This window comes from Daphnia pulicaria, chromosome 1 (assembly GCF_021234035.1).
Source record: "Daphnia pulicaria isolate SC F1-1A chromosome 1, SC_F0-13Bv2, whole genome shotgun sequence".
Taxonomy (NCBI): domain Eukaryota; kingdom Metazoa; phylum Arthropoda; class Branchiopoda; order Diplostraca; family Daphniidae; genus Daphnia; species Daphnia pulicaria.
In genome coordinates this window covers 17,297,397-17,303,396 of record NC_060913.1, presented here as the reverse complement: position 1 = coordinate 17,303,396, position 6,000 = coordinate 17,297,397, and the positions used below count along the sequence as shown (strand labels likewise).

Here is a 6,000-nt window from a genome sequence, read left to right as displayed (position 1 = left end):
GACATTTCTTTCAGGTACCAATGAGAATCGAACTCGTGATCTCCTGCTTAGTAGGCAGGCGTTTTGCCATCGAAGCCATAGGACCACAAACCTTTTTCATAGGACAACAATTTCAAAAGTGTTCATGACGTCACAACAGCAGTTTTACAATTGATTACTTCTATTTTAAAGTTCCCAACTGTTCCACAGCACAAAGAATAATTTACAAACAAATCAACGAGATTTTCAACGATACTACGAGTCCTGGTCTCTTACTAGGATGAGCAGATCCATGCAGCACAATTAGTTATTATGATTTGGTGTTTTAATTTCAGCATGGAAAATACCTATGGAATTGTGCCCGAGTAGGCAGTCAAAATTAGATTACCAAGAAAATAATCATTATAACTAGCAATTTAACGGTATTCTGCGCTAAAATAGAACTTATTAAACGATACTATCAGTTCTTTTTCTGTTTTCTAAGAGACACGGGATGATTATGATAACATTTCTTACAGGTCCCAACGAGACTCGAACTCGTGATCTCCTGCTTACTAGGCAGGCGCTCTTCCATCTAAGCCATAGGACCACAAAACTTTTTCATAGGACAACAATTTCAAAAGTGGTCATGACGTCACAACAGCAGTTTTACAATTGATTACTTCTTTTTTAAAGTTCCCAACTGTTCCACAGCACAAAGAATAATTTACAAACAAATCAACGAGATTTTCAACGATACTACGAGTCCTGGTCTCTTACTAGGAAGAGCAGATCCATGCAGCACAATTAGTTATTATGATTTGGTGTTTAAATTTCAGCATGGAAAATACCTATGGAATTGTGCCCGAGTAGGCAGTCAAAATTAGATTACCAAGAAAATAGTCATTATAACTAGCAATTTAACGGTATTCTGCGCTAAAATAGAACTTATTAAACGATACTATCAGTTCTTTTTCTGTTTTCTAAGAGACACGGGATGATTATGATAACATTTCTTACAGGTCCCAACGAGACTCGAACTCGTGATCTCCTGCTTACTAGGCAGGCGCTCTTCCATCTAAGCCATAGGACCACAAAACTTTTTCATAGGACAACAATTTCAAAAGTGGTCATGACGTCACAACAGCAGTTTTACAATTGATTACTTCTTTTTTAAAGTTCCCAACTGTTCCACAGCACAAAGAATAATTTACAAACAAATCAACGAGATTTTCAACGATACTACGAGTCCTGGTCTCTTACTAGGAAGAGCAGATCCATGCAGCACAATTAGTTATTATGATTTGGTGTTTAAATTTCAGCATGGAAAATACCTATGGAATTGTGCCCGAGTAGGCAGTCAAAATTAGATTACCAAGAAAATAGTCATTATAACTAGCAATTTAACGGTATTCTGCGCTAAAATACAACTTATTTCAACGATACTATCAGTTCATTTTCTGTTTTCTAAGAGACACGGGATGATTATGATAACATTTCTTACAGGTCTCAACGAGACTCGAACTCGTGATCTTCTGCTTACTAGGCAGGCGCTTTTCCATCTAAGCCATAGGACCACAAAACTTTTTCATAGGACAACAATTTCAAAAGTGGTCATGACGTCACAACAGCAGTTTTACAATTGATTACTTCTTTTTTAAAGTTCCCAACTGTTCCACAGCACAAAGAACAATTTACAAAAAAATCAACGAGATTTTCAACGATACTACGAGTCCTGGTCTCTTACTAGGAAGAGCAGATCCATGCAGCACAATTAGTTATTATGATTTGGTGTTTAAATTTCAGCATGGAAAATACCTATGGAATTGTGCCCGAGTAGGCAGTCAAAATTAGATTACCAAGAAAATAATCATTATAACTAGCAATTTAACGGTATTCTGCGCTAAAATAGAACTTATTTTAAAGATTCTATCAGTTCTTTTTCTGATTTCTAAGAGACACGGGATAATTATGATGACATTTCTTACAGGTACCAATGAGACTCGAACTCGTGATCTTCTGCTTACTAGGCAGGCGCTTTGCCATCGAAGCCATAGGACCACAAACCTTTTTCATAGGACCACAATTTCAAAAGTGGTCATGACGTCACAACAGCAGTTTTACAATTGATTACTTCTCTTTAAAGTTCCCAACTGTTCCACAGCACAAAGAATAATTTACAAACAAATTTACGAGATTTTCAACGATACTACGAGTCCTGGTCTCTTACTAGGAAGAGCAGATCCATGCAGCACAATTAGTTATTATGATTTCGTGTTTAAATTTCAGCATGGAAAATACCTATGGAATTGTGCCCGAGTAGGCAGTCAAAATTAGATTACCAAGAAAATAATCATTATAACTAGCAATTTAACGGTATTCTGCGCTAAAATAGAACTTATTTCAACGATTCTATCAGTTATTTTTCTGTTTTCTAAGAGTCACGGGATGATTATGATGACATTTCTTACAGGTCCTAACGAGACTCAAACTCGTGATCTCCTGCTTACTAGGCAGGCGCTTTTTCATCTAAGCCATAGGACCACAAACCATTTACATAGGACAACAATTTCAAAAGTGGTCATGACGTCACAACAGCAGTTTTACAATTGATTACTTCTATTTTAAAGTTCCCAACTGTTCCACAGCACAAAGAACAATTTATAAAAAAATCGACGAGATTTTCAACGATACTACGAGTCCTGGTCTCTTACTAGGAAGAGCAGATCCATGCAGCACAATTAGTTATTATGATTTGGTGTTTCAATTTCAGCATGGAAAATACCTATGGAATTGTGTTCGAGTAGGCAGTCAAAATTATATTACCAAGAAAATAATCATTATAACTAGCATTTTAACGGTATTCTGCGCTAAAATAGAAATTATGTTAACGATTCTATCAGTTCTCTTTATGAATTCTAAGAGACACGCGATGATTATGATGAAATTTCTTACAGGTCCCAACGAGACTCGAACTCGTGATCTCCTGCTTACTAGGAAGGCGCTTTGCCATCTAAGCCATAGGACCACAATACGGCTTCATAGGACAACAATGTAATAAGTGGTCATGACGTCACAAAAGCAGTTTTACAATTGATTACTTCTATTTTAAAGTTCCCAACTGTTCCAAACAATTTACAAAAAAATCAACGAGATTTTCTACGATACTACGAGTCCTGGTCTCTTACTAGGAAGAGCAGATCCATGCAGCACAATTAGTTATTATGATTTGGGGTTTCAATTTCAGCATGGAAAATACCTATGGAATTGTGCCCGAGTAGGCAGTCAAAATTAGATTACCAAGAAAATAATCATTATAACTAGCAATTTAACGGTATTCTGCGCTAAAATAGAACTTATTTTAACGATTCTATCAGTTCTTTTTCTGTTTTCTAAGAGAAACGGGATGATTATGATGACATTTCTTACAGGTACCAACGAGACTCGAACTCGTGATCTCCTGCTTAGTAGGCAGGCGCTTTGCCATCTAAGCCATAGGACCACAAACATTTTTCATAGGACAACAATTTCAAAAATGGTCATGACGTCACAACAGCAGTTTTACAATTGATTACTTCTTTTTTAAAGTTCCCAACTGTTCCACAGCACAAAGAACAATTTATAAAAAAATCAACGAGATTTTCAACGATACTACGAGTCCTGGTCTCTTACTAGGAAGAGCAGATCCATGCAGCACAATTAGTTATTATGATTTGGTGTTTCAATTTCAGCATGGAAAAATTCTATGAAACCCCTACACCCCCGAACAAAACGGTGTAGCCAAACGGACCAATCGAACAATACTAGATTCCGTTCGCTGTATGATCATCTCAAGTGGTCTTCCAGCAACTCTGTGGGCTGAGGCTGTCTCCTACACCACTTATGTTCGCAACAGAGTTCTCTCTCGGACATCCAATATTACTCCCTTCAAGCACTGGAACGGAAGGAAGCCAAACGTATCAGATTTACGTATTTTTGGAGCAAGGGCCTTTGTACGAGTCCCTGACACAGCAAAACTGGATGCTAGAAGCCAAGAAGGCATATTCGTAGGGCGGTGCAACACTCAAAACGCATCAAGAGTATTCATCCCTGACACCAGAAAGATTGTAGTCAGCAAAGACGTTAAGGTTGATTAGGAAGTCCTTTACCGTGACATGAAGAATCTACCATCCTCAACGGTAACCTCAAGCATTACATTTTTTTTTGCGTCATTACTTATATCTTTATCCATTACTACAGCATGAACTGAGAATCACTGACACGGAAGATGAAGAAATGAATGTAGACGAAGCTGAACCACTCACTCATCCAAATGGTCCTCAATCAGACGAAGCTTCAACTCCGTTTACTGACTTGACTCTCTTCGAAGACGTGCCTATCCATGACAATCCAATCGTCAACGAGGAGGAAACTCTTCCTGAAAACCTGATTTACGAGGACAAGACTCCTTCCACTACTAAAACTTATCAAAGAGATGAAGACTCTCGTCCTCATCAGCGAGTGCGCCAATCAACTCGTACACCGAAGTACAGCGAGATATTCCTCGAATGGCAACAATCCTTGGCCAAACAAGCAACTTTATCCTACGTATCAGCCGAAACCCAAGAAGTCAACACTCCTTCTCCTTCACTGGAACCCTCGAGTTATCTGGAAGCCATCTCCTGTGCTGATGTCAAATACTTGATACCCGCCATCTTTGAAGAATATGACTCGCTCCTACAAAACGGCACCTGGACACTCTGTCAACTTCCACCAAAACGGAAGGCAATCGAAGGCCAATGGGTGATGAAATTCAAGCCTGAATTCAAGTCAACACCCGCAAGATATAAAGCCCGTTTTGTCATTCATCATCCCTGCTTAACCCGTCATAAAAATTGTTAGAAGCGCCCTATAGCGGCTGCACGCCAACACAGTTTCTTGATTGCTTTCAAGAAACATGACGTTAAACATACTGTGATGTGTATCACATCTTGATAAACTGGAAAAAAGCGCCTTTGAGCACTTGGAAACGAGTGGAAAAGGCGCCATATAAATTGAAACATAACATAACATAACATTAAAGGGTACTCGCAAGTATTTGGACTGGACTACACCGAAACCTACGCACCCGTAGCCAAAAATTAATCTCTCTGTCTTATCCTGGCCATAGCTGCTGCAAAAAATCTCGAGATGATCCAGCTCGACGTGAAGACAGCCTTCTTATATTGTGAGAACTGAAAAGTTACTCACTCCAACACGGTGATAGACGGGGTAAAGATTTTATTGTAGAAACATACATGGCTTTACGGTCCTACATGCGAAGTGCGAGACTTCTCTAGCATGAGGCGAGCAAATACAAAAACATAACTACAATGGAAAAAGAAGAAACAATAACCCGACAGAATGTGACATCCTGCGAGCCAGAAGGAGTGAGCCAACACTAGACCGACTGAACAGCCTAGCATTGACTCGAGAAGGGGTGAGCCAACACCAGACCGATTGAACAGCCTAGCATTGACTGAAGAAGAACTGCGTTGGGTGGGGTTTTATACAAGTCAGAACAGGGTCAAACGCGGTCATTGACAGTAGAGTCAAGGTTAGCGTGGGTCATAAAACAGAAGGGGGGAATGACTTGTATCGAGGTCAGCGAGGGAGCAATAAACAAACGAGGGGAATGAACTATTTTGCCGATAAGCAGAACTCTGACAGCCAATCCTTACAATATGGAACGCTGGACGGAAGATATACATGAAACAGCCTGAAGATTTCGTCATCCCCGGAAAGGAACATGAAGTCTGCCGCCTTGTCAAAAGCATCTACGGTCTAAAACAAGCCTCCAAAGTATGGAACATCAAGTTCATTGATATCATCATCAAGTTTGGCCTAACTAGAAGTCAAGCGGACCCATGCATCTACTACTTACACCTCCGTCTGGGGGAGGCTGATGAAGAGCTAACCATCTTCATCCTATACGTCGATGACGGACTCATCCTGAGTAACATCAAGTGAATTCTCACAGACAAGGTGGAATTCCTCGGTAAAGAATTTGAAGTTCGATCTCTT

General features: G+C 39.5%; 3 non-coding genes across 3 annotated transcripts; all 3 read right to left on the bottom strand.

Annotated features, from left to right (window-relative positions):
* Window positions 1–495: 495 nt before the first annotated feature.
* Trnat-agu lies at window positions 496–568 on the bottom strand. The gene has a single exon. It is a non-coding gene; the product is annotated as a tRNA-Thr (tRNA).
* A 410-nt stretch (window positions 569–978) lies between these two features.
* On the bottom strand, window positions 979–1,051 carry Trnat-agu. The gene has a single exon. It is a non-coding gene; the product is annotated as a tRNA-Thr (tRNA).
* Window positions 1,052–3,387: 2,336 nt separating this feature from the next.
* Trnas-acu lies at window positions 3,388–3,460 on the bottom strand. The gene has a single exon. It is a non-coding gene; the product is annotated as a tRNA-Ser (tRNA).
* Window positions 3,461–6,000: the final 2,540 nt, after the last annotated feature.